Consider the following 14696-nt stretch of genomic DNA (forward strand, 5'->3'; position numbering starts at 1 on the left):
AGTCACAGTGAGAGAAACAGGACTACACTGGAAAACAGGCCAAGCTCCAACATCTAGAAACAAAGGTGTTGATGGCAGCAGCACAGCTGATATTTCTCTCCAGGATGGAGTCACAGCCAAACAGGAACAGACCAGATGAAGCTACTATGAGAAAAAGCAGAGAGAGCAGAACGTTAGAGATTGAACTAACAGATTCTGCAGGGTGGGAGAATAGAGATAGAATAAAGCAGAATGATGAAAAAGGGGTCCCTATGTCCTCCAGCAGTCTAAGCCTATAGCAGCATAACTATAGAGATAGCTCAGGATAACCTGAGCCACTCTAACTATAAGCTTTATCAAAAAGGAAAGTTTTAAGCCTAGCCTTAAAAGTAGACAGGGTGTCTGCCTCACAGACTAAAACTAGTAGTTGGTTCCACAGGAGAGGAGTCTGATAACTAAAAGATCTGCCTCCCATTCTAGTTTTAGAAATTCTAGGAACCACTAGTAAACCTGCAGATTGAGAGCGAAGTGCTCTGTTAGGAACATAAGGAACAATCAGATCTCTGATATCAGATGGAGCTTGGCCATTTAAGGCTTTATATGTGAGAAGGAGGATTTTAAATTCTATTCTGGATTTAACAGGAAGCCAATGAAGAGAAGCCAGGATAGGAGAGATATGATCTCTCTTTTTCATTTTCATCAGAACTCTGGCTGCAGCATTTTGGATCAGCTGAAGGCTTTTAACTACAGTTTGTGGACTTCCTGATAGTAAAGAATTCCAATAGTCCAGCCTTGAAGTAACAAATGCATGGACTAGTTTCTCAGCATCACCCCTGGACAGGAGATTTCTCATTTTTGCAATATTCCTCAGATGAAAGAAGGAAATTCTAGAAACCTCTTTGATCTGGGATTTAAATGACAGGTCCTGATCAAAAACAACACCAAGATTTTTTACTTTATTATCTGAAATCAGTTTAATCCCGTCCAAATGAAGTGACTGACTAATCAGCTTCTTTTTCAAAGACTGTGGTCCAAAGGCTATAACTTCTGTTTTGTCTGCATTCAGAAGGAGAAAGTTAAGAGTCATCCAGGTTTTTATGTCTTCAGACATGTCTGTAATCTATATAATGGGTTAGCTTCATCTGGATTATACACAGGGTTAGATCTGCACACAGGGGCCGCCTGTGGAGCTGGTTGACAGTTGCCTTTTGTATCTATGCTTCTTTTTCTATGTCTGCTTCTGTCTCCTTGAACCCCAGTGGGCCTCAGCAGATGGCCGCTCACACTGAGCCTGGTTCTGCTGGAGGTTTCTTCCTATTCAAAGGGAGTTTTTCCTCTCCACTGTCGCTACAAGCATGCTTAGTGTGAGGGATTGCTGAAGAGTCAATGAGTCGATGCAATCAGCTGGTTTTCCTTAGATAGAAAACTTTGAATCAATTTGACTGGATAATCTGGTGAACTGGAAAGTGACCTGAGATGACATGATGTGAATCGGAGCTATAGAAATAAACTGAATAGAATTGAAAGTATTGCAAATATTTCAGAATTTCAAACATCTGGTAAGAGCTGTGATCTGTTCTGCCATGTCCACTGACAATAAGAGATTAAGAGATACAGATGTTTTAGTGTGAGTCAGCATACATCCACAGTCAGAGGAATACCTCTTTAGTTGTTCATGGCAGTTTATCCAGGATAAGGGTTGGCAACCTGCGGTTCTTTAGCTCCCTTGCAGCTCCCTGGAGCTTTTACAAAAATGTATAAAAATTTGTTTTTTTGTTGGTTTATTTCAATATTGTGTGAAGAAGGTCAAACAAACATTCATATACTTCCAAAGCGGGAAACATTTGTATAACAAATAAATTTAAACAATAACTAGTCTGCAGTGGCCAGGGCTGACGTAATGAAGCTCCGCCCATCATAACTACACTGACTGACAGCTTCCATCAACACACCATCTTCACTTTCTCAGGACTTCAAGCATTTTCCTTTCATGGTTTCCATTTTCCCAGGACCAAATCCTCCTGGGTTTGTCTGGAATAGACTAACCGCTGCTTCATTCTACTGCAAAGGACATTTAATGTTTGTTAAACTGCTTGAAAAACATAATTTTCTGCTTCAGATTTATTTTATAGCCAATTAAAAGCTGCCACTGAGCAACAACATAAAGTTCTCAAACATCTTATTTTTCTTTGATTATAAACAACAGATATTCACACACAGAAATAGAGCAGATTAGGTTTTAATGTTTTAAGATAAACGGACCTTTTAATTAATTATTTGATTTATTAATTAGTATCAAAAACCTTATATTTCATCATTGAACATGTTGTTTTCAAAATTCCAATAACAGAAAAAAATATTCACACATTATCCAGTACACTACACATTATAAAAACTAACTACATAGTTACTTTGGCTAGTAACTAGTTCCTTTTACTGAGTTACTGACTCAGTTACTTTTTTGGAGAAGTAACTAATAACTATAACTAGTTGTTTTTTTAAGTGAGGTGCCCAGCACCGCTGGTCTATGAGTTTATTTAACCCGGTGCTGATTCTAGTTCTAAGAAGAAACTAACTTAGTTCTGACTGGAAACTTTATTAACATAAAAAAAAGGAGTAAAACCACAGAGATGATATCTGCTAATCAATAGATGGAAGTCAGAGACTCCTCAGCTGATACAGAGACACAGATGTAGACATGAATGGATGGATGAATGAATAAATGGATAAATAAATGAATAGAGGAATGAATGGATGGATGAATAAATGAGGGAATTATAAGATAAAGTATTTTAATCATATTTATTCAGCTGTTTTGAACTTTATTCTAATTATTTTAGTTTTGATCCATAGAAATACAGTAAACAAACCAGTGATAACTGGTAAAGCTAATTTCTTATGAATTTGATTTAAAGGCACATTGTGTAACTTTTGGGGTGGCTGGGGGGTCTAGTGCCCCTAGTGGCAGCGCAGCACCACTGCTGTCAGGGAACAGTCAGCCAGCCTCCTCTGCCCTCCTCCTCCTCCTCCTCCTCCTCCTCCTCCTCCTCCTCATCATCATCATCATCATCATCATCGTCAACATCATCGTCATCACCATCATCACCATCATCATAATCGTCATCACCATCATCATCTTTATCTGTAGAACTTTAAACATCTACAGCTGAAAACAAAGTGCTGAGCATAATAAAGAATAAAATACAGCATATAAATATAACATAAGACAAAAATAAGAATTATTTAAAGCTAAATAAACAAGGTCACAATAATTAAGTCCTGCCAGTGTTAAAAGCCAACAAATAAAACTTAATAAACAATAAACATTAAAGAGTGAAAGGATGAAAGAACCCAAATTCCGTAAAAATTAAAAGCAATCCACTGGACTTGGTCTCCAATGTCTTTAAAACTTGGAGACCAAGTCCAGTGGATTTTAACGGAATGACTATAACCTGGATGACTGAGAATCCTCATCAGCACAAAGAACCAGAATAGACAATCCTCTGCATAACTTCAGCAGAGAATCTGCTTCCTGCTTCCAGCTGCGCAGAAACTCCTCCTGATCTTCACACTCAAACTCCTTAGATGTTAGTTTGCAGATCACATCAATTCCTAAACTTCCTCCCTGTTTCCTGCAGTGAAAAGCAGGTTCTGGTCCGCTTCCATTGGACCAGAACGAGATCCAGAACCAGGACCAGAACAAGAACCAGGACCAGGACCAGGACCAGGACCAGGACCAGGACCAGGACCAGGACCAGGACAGACAGCCCACTGACAGCCATAAAGCAAACTGCCACGCAGTGGATGCGCGCGCACATAAGCCACATCCACAACACACACCTGTGGGCAGATCTAACCCCGTGGGGATGTGGCAGAAACACGCGCGTCACACCGTGTGTGATAAACGCCTTCATCAGCCCACTGACCTTTGATGATGATGATGATGATGGTCCTGACGGGTCGGGGGTAAAGCGGATCGGTGACGCTGCAGCGGAGCGTTGCCTTCCGACGTCTGAATGCAGACAGACAGGAGGCGGCACGCGCAGCGCCGTCCCATCTGATAGGCAGACGGCCCGCGTGCCCGCCAGCCTGCGCGTGCACGTGCGTAAGCGACGCTGGTTCCTGTTGAGACCTGTACTGGTGGATCTCCGCCCTCATCAGGAGGAACATCAGTTCTTTCTGCTGCAGCAGAGGAGAGCAGTGAGAAACCTTCAGCTCTATTCAGATATTTGTGGCCTGAAAACCTCCAAACCTGGAGGAGAAGCTGGACTGATGAAGCAGGAACAGTCAGAACACAGGGAGAAGGTGGACTAATGAGACAGAAACAGTCAGAACCCAGGGAGAAGGTGGACTAATGAGACAAAAACAGTCAGAACCCAGAGAGAAGGTGGACTAATGAGACAGAAACAGTCAGAACCCAGAGAGAAGGTGGACTGATGAGGCAGAAACAGTCAGTACCACACAGTAAATGTTGCAGTGTTAAATTAACACTTTGAGAGTAAATTTGGTCCCCACACTAATTCAGAGTGGGACCAAATGTACTCTTGAGTGTTATTTTAACACTGCAACATTTACTGTGCAGGGAGAAGGTGGACTGATGAGGCAGAAACAGTCAGTACCAGGGACTGGACTGATGAGGCTAAAACAGTCAAAACCCAGGGGGAAGGTGGACTGATGAGGCAGGAACAGTCAGAACCCAGAGAGAAGGTGGACTAATGAGACAGAAACAGTCAGAACCCAGAGAGAAGGTGGGCTGATGAGGCAGGAACAGTCAAAACCCAGGGGGAAGGTGGACTGATGAGGCAGGAACAGTCAGAACCCAGAGAGAAGGTGGACTGATGAGGCAGGAACAGTCAGAACCCAGAGAGAAGGTGGACTGATCAGGGAGAAACAGTCAGAACCCAGGGAGAATGTGGGCTGATGAGGCAGGAACAGTCAGAACCCAGAGAGAAGGTGGACTGATGAGGCAGAAACAGTCAAAACCCAGGGGGAAGGTGGACTGATGAGGCAGAAACAGTCAAAACCCAGGGGGAAGGTGGACTGATGAGGCAGGAACAGTCAGAACCCAGAGAGAAGGTGGACTGATGAGGCAGAAACAGTCAAAACCCAGGGGGAAGGTGGACTGATGAGGCAGGAACAGTCAGAACCCAGAGAGAAGGTGGACTGATCAGGGAGAAACAGTCAGAACCCAGGGAGAATGTGGGCTGATGAGGCAGGAACAGTCAGAACCCAGGGAGAAGGTGGACTGATCAGGGAGAAACAGTCAGAACCCAGAGAGAAGGTGGACTGATAAAGCAGAAAGAGTCAGAACCAGGGAGAAGGTGGACTGATGAGGCAGAAACAGTTAGAACCCAGGGAGAAGCTGGGCTGATGAGGTAGAAAGAGTCAGAACCAGGGAGAAGGTGGACTGATGAGGCAGAAACAGTCAGAACCAGGGAGACGGTGGACTGATTAGGCTAAAACAGTCAGAACCAGGGAGAAGGTGGACTGATGAGACAGAAACAGTCAGAACCCAGGGAGAAGCTGGGCTGATGAGGCAGAAACAGTCAGAACCCAGGGAGAAGGTGGACTAACGACACGGAAACAGTCAGAACTCAGGGAGAAGGTGGGCTGATGAGGCAGGAACAGTCAGAACCCAGGGAGAAGGTGGACTAACGACACGGAAACAGTCAGAACCCAGGGAGAAGGTGGGCTGATGAGGTAGGAACAGTCAGAACCCAGGGAGAAGGTGGACTGATGAGGGAGGAACAGTCAGAACCCAGAGAGAAGGTGGACTAATGAGACAGAAACAGTCAGAACCCAGGGAGAAGGTGGACTGATGAGGCAGGAACAGTCAGAACCCAGAGAGAAGGTGGACTAATGAGACAGAAACAGTCAGAACCCAGAGAGAAGGTGGACTAATGAGGCAGGAACAGTCAGAACCCAGAGAGAAGGTGGACTAATGAGACAGAAACAGTCAGAACCCAGGGAGAAGGTGGACTGATGAGGCAGGAACAGTCAGAACCCAGAGAGAAGGTGGACTAATGAGACAGAAACAGTCAGAACCCAGAGAGAAGGTGGACTAATGAGACATTAACAGTCAGAACCCAGAGAGAAGGTGGACTGATAAAGCAGAAAGAGTCAGAACCAGGGAGAAGGTGGACTGATGAGGCAGAAACAGTTAGAACCCAGGGAGAAGCTGGGCTGATGAGGCAGAAAGAGTCAGAACCAGGGAGAAGGTGGACTGATGAGGCAGAAACAGTCAGAACCAGGGAGAAGTTGGACTGATTAGGCTAAAACAGTCAGAACCAGGGAGAAGGTGGGCTGATGAGACAGAAAGAGTCAGAACCAGGGAGAAGGTGGACTGATGAGACAGAAACAGTCAGAACCCAGGGAGAAGGTGGATTGATGAGACAGAAACAGTCAGAACCCAGGGAGAAGGTGGGCTGATGAGGCAGGAACAGTCAGAACCCAGGGAGAAGGTGGACTGATGAGGGAGGAACAGTCATAACACAGGGAGAAGCTGGGCTGATGAGGCAGGAACAGTCATAACACAGGGAGAAGGTGGACTGATGAGGCAGAAAGAGTCAGAACCAGGGAGAAGGTGGACTGATGAGGCAGAAGGAGTCAGAACCAGGGAGAAGCTGGGCTGATGAGGCAGAAACAGTCATAACACAGGGAGAAGGTGGACTGATGAGGCAGAAAGAGTCAGAACCTGGGAGAAGGTGGACTGATGAGGCAGAAGGAGTCAGAACCAGGGAGAAGCTGGGCTAATGAGGCAGAAAGAGTCAGAACCAGGGAGAAGGTGGACTGATGAGGCAGAAACAGTCAGTACCAGGGAGAAGGTGGACTGATGAGGCAGAAGGAGTCAGAACCAGGGAGAAGCTGGGCTAATGAGGCAGAAAGAGTCAGAACCAGGGAGAAGGTGGACTGATGAGGCAGAAAGAGTCAGAACCAGGGAGAAGGTGGACTGATGAGGCAGGAACAGTCAGAATCCAGCGAGAAGCTGTGCTGATTAGGCAGGAACAGTCAGAACACAGGGAGAAGTTGGACTGATGAGGTAGAAACTGTCAGAACCAGGGATATGGTGGACTGAAGAGGCAGACAAAGTCAGAACCCAGAAAAAAGCTGGACTGATGAGGCAGAAACAGTCAGAACCCAGGGAGAATCTGGGCTGATGAGACAGGAACAGTCAGAACCCAGGGAAAAGCTGGACTGATGAGACAGGAACAGTCAGAACCCAGGGAAAAGCTGGGCTGATGAGACAGAAACAGTCAGAACCCAGGTAGAAGGTGGGCTGATGAGACAGAAAGAGTCAGAACCCAGGGAGAAGGTGGGCTGATGAGACAGAAAGAGTCAGAACCCAGGGAGATGGTGGGCTGATGAGACAGAAAGAGTCAGTACCAGGGAGAAGATGGACTGAAGAGGCAGACAAAGTCAGAACCCAGAAAAAAGCTGGACTGCTGAGGGATAAACAGTCAGAATCCAGGGAGAAGCTGGACTGATGAGGCAGAAACAGTTAGAACCTAGGAAGAAGGTTGACTGGTGAGGGAGGCTCTGTCAGAACACAGGGAGACACTGGACTGGTGAGGCACACAGTAAAAAAAGTCAGTAAAATTTACATAAAAATTTGGTAAAATCATGACATTAAAAAAATGTAAAATGGAAATCAGTAAAGTAGTGTTTTAGTTACAGAAAATATTGTAAAATGTTTAACATCAAACAATTGTTAATTTTTGATGTGCGTTTGGAAAAACCAGCTTTGTTGATGTCTGTTGATGGTTCAGCTTCTTGCACCCCCGGTTCGGTGTTTCTTCACCTCCTGAAACACTTGTTTCTGGTTCTTTGATTTTGCTTCGCCTTGGAAACATTGTTCTTTAAATCAGATGGAAAGCCCATTTTTCTTCTTCCACACACATCATGTCTGGTGGAAGCAACAGAGAAGGCTGTGCTGCAGTGTCCCCCCTTGTTTACAGCACTGCAGTCCACTGACACACACACTGTCCTTCCTCCCTCCTCTGCTGAGGAGAAGTTTGTTTGGACTTCTGCAGGTGCAGAAATGATAAAGAGTACCGAACACTAAGGAAGTACAATTTACTGGGTAAGTTTGAAATTATGGAATAATTCATGAGATTTGTGACAAAGTTACATTTTTAATCTAAAATTCTTTAAGCTACATGAACTTGTTTTATCTACTATTGCTTGTGAAAGGGTAAGATAACATCTGATCTGTCCTTCTCTCGGCTCCTTTAATTCAGACTGTTGGTAACTTTGACTCACAGTTTTCCTCCACATGAGCTCATGACTGGTCGACCCTTTCCTGGACCACAGAGCGGACCAGACCACTGACCTCTGGCCAGACTAGGACTGACAGGTAACACATTAAAATGAACTACAAGACATTTTTTCCCTTAGTTAGAGACGGTTTTACAGATGGACCAAGGTGCCTGGAGACCCTCATGGAGGACCGACCATCTCAGCCATCCTTCCATTCTTCAGCATGAGGAGGTGTGGCTAAAAGTCATCAAAATAAAGTGACCAGAGCACATCTGAGCTCATCAGGAAGGAACCAGGAAAAGCTTAAAAAAAACAAATCAGAATAGAGGGGCAGAATAATCCCCTATGATTTGTTAATTAACACATCAGTAGTCCACCTGATGTGTTGAAGACCAGCTGTTCTGCAGACCGCGTTCAAAACGTTGCCTGTATAAGGGACCAACATCAACAGAAAGATGAAGATGCCCACCTGAAGATGTCTGACATCAGCTTTGGCTTTTTGATTATTTAATTATACGACATGAATGAGAAGGGAAATGTGTTGTATTTTAATGAAAGGTGAACATTGTTAGTATCTGAGTGTTTGATATTAGTCTTTAAGTCCAAGTGTCAGATGAGCACCTGATGGCTGATGGTCAGTATTGGCAGAGATTTCTGGATTAGAGAATGAACTCCGATGATCGGGTCATCTCAGCTACCATTGGGGAAGAGGAGCGCTGAGATTAAATCCTCCAACTTTTCGATGTGTGCTTTGACTGACCCTGATTCTGAAGAGCTTAACTGAATCTGTGTGAAACATCTTCGTGTTATGATTTTAACATTTTGCATACAGATTGATCCTTTTTTTTTTTTTTTTACTTTTAATGAAGCTCAGATTAATAATTTGACTTACACTTTGTAGAGATGAAGGAGTCTATTGTTTTGACTGATTTGAACTTTTCTCTTTCCAGGGAAACAAAAACGGTAACTGATAATGATAAGAACTAAAAATTTTAATTTTTGGCAAATAGATATTTTACCATAAAAGTATCATCATGGGGAAAAACAGTAAATATTTTTGCCATCTAAGATGTGATTCCAGGCCTCTATTTATTGGCAACACATTTTAGCTATCATAATCTTTTCCATGATTTTTGCATCTATTATAATCATTTAACATTGCTACTCACTTGAATGCAGTTGTGGATTTTTGATATTTTTTTATTATAATTTTTTTTATTTTAATTTATTTTAGTTTTCAGCTTTCTTTAAATTTATTCACAATTTTAGTTTTTAGGTCATAGCTGTACATATACTTATAATTTTAGTTTTGTAGTTGTTAGCTTTTTTTTACATTTACGCAAAATTTTAGTTTTTTTGTTTTTTATATCATAAATTTTCCTTTTTTTATAATATCGATTACACAAGGACAATATCCTTTTATAATCGAGAAGGTGGACTGTTTTCAGAAAATTTTTATTTCTCTTCTATTATATATTAATTTATCCTATTTACTCAGTATAAAAGTTTTCACTCAGTCTGTTTCTCTCTCAAGGCCACACCATTCTCTGCAGGATGGTGTTTGTAGACCAGACATTGCTTCTTCCCCTAACAAACCATATTCTTTCTCAAGGTTTATTCATAACATGTTACTGTTTAACCAAAGTGTCCGTAATTAGTTTTGACTTTGACTACTTTTGCATTGTTCTAAGGGGGGACGAATGTTGCTCTAGCAGAACAGGGCAGAATGCTGTGCCATTAGGGCTGTATGATGATCTGTTCTCTCTTTGCAAAGATATGAATAAATGTGCCGACTTAGTGAAATCCATTGATCTCTGTTTATTTAACTAGGGTGATTAGTTGAATCCTTTTTTCCACTACACATGTCAAGGATGCCTGAAACCTGCTGGGACCAAAAGTTGCCCTGTAAGATTCCTCCTCTCTGTTAGCCTGTTTCCCTCACCTCTCTGCAAACACTGGGCTACCTGGAACAGGTTAAATGTCTTATCAAATTAAGATTTTCTATGTCATGAATTTTATGGTGTATCTGCTGCTCAGAATAATCCTTGAATTGAGCTTTTTTTTGTCTCTGGGGGTCGCAGTTATTAAAGCAATGACAGCTGTTGGGTCACTCAAACCAAAGTTTCCAGTATACAAAGGTCAGCTCCTCTTTATGTTGCATTCTATCTGAAAGGTAAGCAGAATGTTATAAGATAAATTGACAAGGATTAAGGATTAAAGTGTTGTGTTGTTGCATTTTACAAGCTTTTAACCCAAGAAGCTTGCATCATTTGAGGAGAACAGTGATCTCATTCCTTACCTGAATTTGGTCATGAGAGGGGGCCACAAACCGCCCAGTGAACATCTCGTAGATTTTAATTTTAAACTAAACATATTTCTGGCACTAAAGCCCTGGGATCTAATGGTGCTTTTTAGCTACACCTTTTCTGCTTCTTCCAGCATAGCAACCATGCTGTACAGTCTGCATTTCCACAAAACAATCGATGAAAAATGTAGATTCTGTGGCTGCTTAAGAAGTGTACTGAATTTGTAATAAATTGTATTTTGTGTCGGAAAAAAAATACAATTTTGTTACCATTGTGGGAAAATAAATACATTCGCTAACAATATCAACTGAATGTATTAGCTTATGATGACCAATCACAAATATATAATCTCTTTCAAATGTATCATTGCAAAGGAAAATTGCTGAGCTATGTGAGTTTTGCTCAGAACTGAACAGCATAGATAGAGGTTGGAGGAATAGATTTGGCCTTGCAAATAATTTTGTGCACTGATCTAGCTACAGCCAGTGATCTGTCAGATCAGGAAACCCCATCAGACTAGCATACCCATAATCAATGTGCATGCCCAAGACGTCAGATTTGCATACGCGTATGCTAGTTTGATACTATAAGTGTCAGCTCACCCATAGTTTGTTACCAGAAATGTATAGCGAAATACAAGTAGGCTCATTTATTTATGTGTGATGTAATCAACAAAAAGTTTTCGTCTGAGGTAAACAGAATATAAAGCTAAACTGCTTTAAACACAGACAGCCTCACTTTCTGTGTTCTCTACTCCACAAGAGGAGGATTTTATACAAATTAACTTAGAAATGCAATTTCTAACATTTTGATTTTAATATTTAAAGGATGTGCAGTACCTGGAAAATTACATGATACAAGATAAGAAAATACGTGGCAAAATTGCACAGCAATTTGATCATGGATTGAACTATTCCTTTAATCCCAACATTAAACAAGATTATTACTTTTTTATGGGCCATCTACAACCTTGCTAGGAGTAGGCATCTTGCTCACGTTTGATTCACTTCAATTATTATTCCCCTACCTCCCTGTGCTCCGCCAAGCCACGGCATCCAAAATTGTTCCTCATTCACCATGAAAACAGATGCATCCACCTACAGCACCGTCCCTCTCCCAATGACAGGTGAGCAACATTGTGTTCAGGGCAAGTCTGCATCAGTACAGTTATTTTTACCATTTTATAGGTTTATATATAAAAATAAAAACACATGATTTAAAAAATAATAATAATAATGACCACTATAAAATGAAATGCCCTCCAGTTGTTTTTACTGTATCCTGTAAAAGTGCTGGGTATCCTCCAGCAGCCTGGATTAAAATCTGTGTCAATATAAAACAGTTTAGTTAGATTTTTATATTCAGATTAAGTTACAACCATTAAAATAAATCTGTTCCTGTTTGGCTGTGACTCCATCCTGGAGAGAGATATCAGCTTTGCTGCTGCCATCAACAACCTTCTTTATAGATGTTGGAGATCGGTCTGTTTTCTAGTGTAGTCCTGTTTCTCTGACTGTAACTGGCTGGATGTGCTCTCTTCCTCCTCTGGCATGGGAGCTGGCTCGGAGCTCGTCTGCCTGGCTGTGTGTTTCCTGGACGGGGCCGCCTTTTACAGCTGCTTTTTGTGTCTCTGCTTCTGTCTCCTTGAACCCCAGTCGGCCTCAGCAGATGGCCGCTCACACCGAGCCTGGTTCTGCTGGAGGTTTCTTCCTGTTAAACGGGAGTTTTTCCTCTCCACTGCCGCTACAAGCATGCTTAGTGTGAGGGATTGTATTTGAGTCAATGAGTCAATGCAATCAACTGGTTTTCCTTAGATAGAAAACTTTGTATCAATTTGACTGGATGATCTGGTTGAACTGTAAAGTGCCTTGAGTTGACATGTGTTGTGAATTTGGCGCTATATAAATAAACTGAATTGAAATGAAATTGAAATGAAAAAGTAAAAAAAGGATCAATCTCCCTGCAAAATGTTAAAATTATAACACAAAGATGTTTCACGCAGATGAAGAGTTCAGCTCTTTAGAATCAGGGTCAGTCAAAGCACACATTGAAAAGTTGGAGGATTTAATCTCAGCGCTCCTCTTTCTCAATGGTAGCTGAGATGACCCGATCATCAGAGTTCATTCTCTATTCCAGAAATCTCTGCCAATACTGACCATCAGCCATCAGGTGCTCATCTAACACTTGAACTTTCTTTTTTTATCAACAAAAGTAATATCAAACACTTAGATACTAAAAATTTTCCTTTTTGATTAAAATACAACACATTTCCCTTCTCATTCATGTTGTATGATTAAAAAATCAAAAAGCCAAAGCTGATGTCAGACATCTTCAGGTGGGCGTCTTCATCTTTCTGTTGATGTTGGTCCCTTATACAGGCGACATTTTGAACGAGGTTCAGTGGGTGGTCTGCAGAGCAGCTGGTCCTCAACACATCAGGTGGACTACTGATGTGTTAATTAACCAATACCCTTTCACAAACAATAGTAGATAAAACAAGTTCATGTAGCTTAAGGAATTGTAGATTAAAATTTGAACTTTGTCACAAATCATTGAATTATTCCATAATTTCAAACTTACCCAGTAAATGTACTTCCTTATACTCTGCACCTGCAGAAATCCAAACAAACTTCACCTCAGCAGAGGACTGTGTGTGTGTCAGTGGACTGCAGCAATGTAAACAAGGGGAGACGCTGCAGCACACACTTCTTCCACACACTGTGTGGAAGAAGAAAATAGGCTTTCCATCCGATTTCAAGAACAATGTTTCCAAGGCAAAGCAAAATCAAAGAAGCAGAAACAAGACGGGGTGCACGAAGCTGAACCATCAACAAAGCTGGTTTTCCCAAATGCACATCGGACAGTCAGGCTGAGGTGTTCAAACTTCATCCAGTAGTCTAGCAGTCGTTTCTGTCCTCTGCTGCTAAGAATTACCTTAATAGATCCTTTTCCTTTATAAGGCCATTTTATTCCCCTATTTATTTACTTTACTGGTTTGCTTGACACAGACATTTTTAAATTATGCTCAATATTGAAGCGTGGTCTGTGCTACACTCTGTGGATCTAGATACGGCCGAGGCGGCGAGGAAGTGGGGGCGAGTTTAGTCCGACGATGGAGGGACATGAGGGCCAAAAAGAGCGGAGATCCAGATGGAAAAAGGGTCCCAGCGTTCTTGCACACCTCGCTCTTCTAGCGGGTCAAACTTCACGAGTTGTTTTCCGCAGTTTCGGTCATAAAAACAAAACAAGCTGGCCTCCTGTCTGCGGCACTGTTTGTGGTCAGCTACAATTTGGGAGAGGAGCAGTGGAGCATCTCTCAAGGGGGCGGGGACGTCTGGAGCCGAGATATTGCATTGCACTCATTGCACTGATTATGTGCAGTATTTTTTGATACAACTTTTCTACTTCTGTTATTTGCTGTTGTTTCTAAAAAAAATATATGCATAACGATATTAAAGCTTTCATTGATTTATTTCAAACTTGAAACTTTGTTTAGCCTGTAAGGTGTAAAAAAAAAAAAAATTAACCGATTAATCGAATCGAATCTAATCGCATCGTGGTGTATTCTTGAGTATCGAAAATAATCGAATCGTTGGGTCAGGAAATCGATACTGAATTGAATCGCCACGATGGATATGATTTACACCCCTAGTCAGCAGCATTTTCTTCATTGCAAGATGCAGAAAGGAATCTAATAAGAAAGTTATCAAGCTTTTCTTGCATAGTTGGAAGTCTATGGAAATGGAAAATAAAATAAAATAAAGAAAAGAAAATATATAAACAATCACTTTACCCTTTACTGATTGCTACTTCCAGGCGGTTTCAGTCCTGGAGCTCCCCCACCTCAGTCCAAAAAGGTTAGCCACTTCTCAAACAAAACAAATAATTCAATAATTAAAAATTTATTTGGCACCGGAGAGAAGGAAAGCCTTATTTTTGGTGCACCTCCTCCTTGTTTCCCCACAAAATAAAATTTGCCAGTGTCTCTGTCCTCATGGTTCTTGCACACACACACACTGGGGAGCAAGTTGCAGCTCAGGTGAGTTATTAGGGTCAGGGGTTCAGAGCAGATGAAAATCCTTTTGTCTTGTTTTCCCCATATTTTAACTCATCATTTCCATCCGGTTGCTGTGACGGTGTGTGCGTTGGGGGGTG

The 14696-nt window shown here is 41.9% G+C and overlaps 1 protein-coding gene across 1 annotated transcript in view; it reads right to left on the reverse strand.

Moving 5' to 3' along the window:
• LOC119798269 (cell migration inducing hyaluronidase 1) overlaps window positions 1–4043 on the reverse strand; it is a 134494-nt gene extending 130451 nt beyond the window's left edge. Inside the window, exon 1 of the mRNA XM_038307642.1 lies at window positions 3906–4043. The gene's annotated coding sequence lies outside the window, so the exon portion shown is untranslated. The remainder of the gene's footprint in view (window positions 1–3905) is intronic.
• Between the last annotated feature and the right edge of the window lie 10653 nt (window positions 4044–14696).

Source organism: Cyprinodon tularosa, unplaced genomic scaffold, assembly GCF_016077235.1.
Source record: "Cyprinodon tularosa strain WSP-4 unplaced genomic scaffold, ASM1607723v1 ctg616, whole genome shotgun sequence".
Lineage (NCBI taxonomy): Eukaryota > Metazoa > Chordata > Actinopteri > Cyprinodontiformes > Cyprinodontidae > Cyprinodon > Cyprinodon tularosa.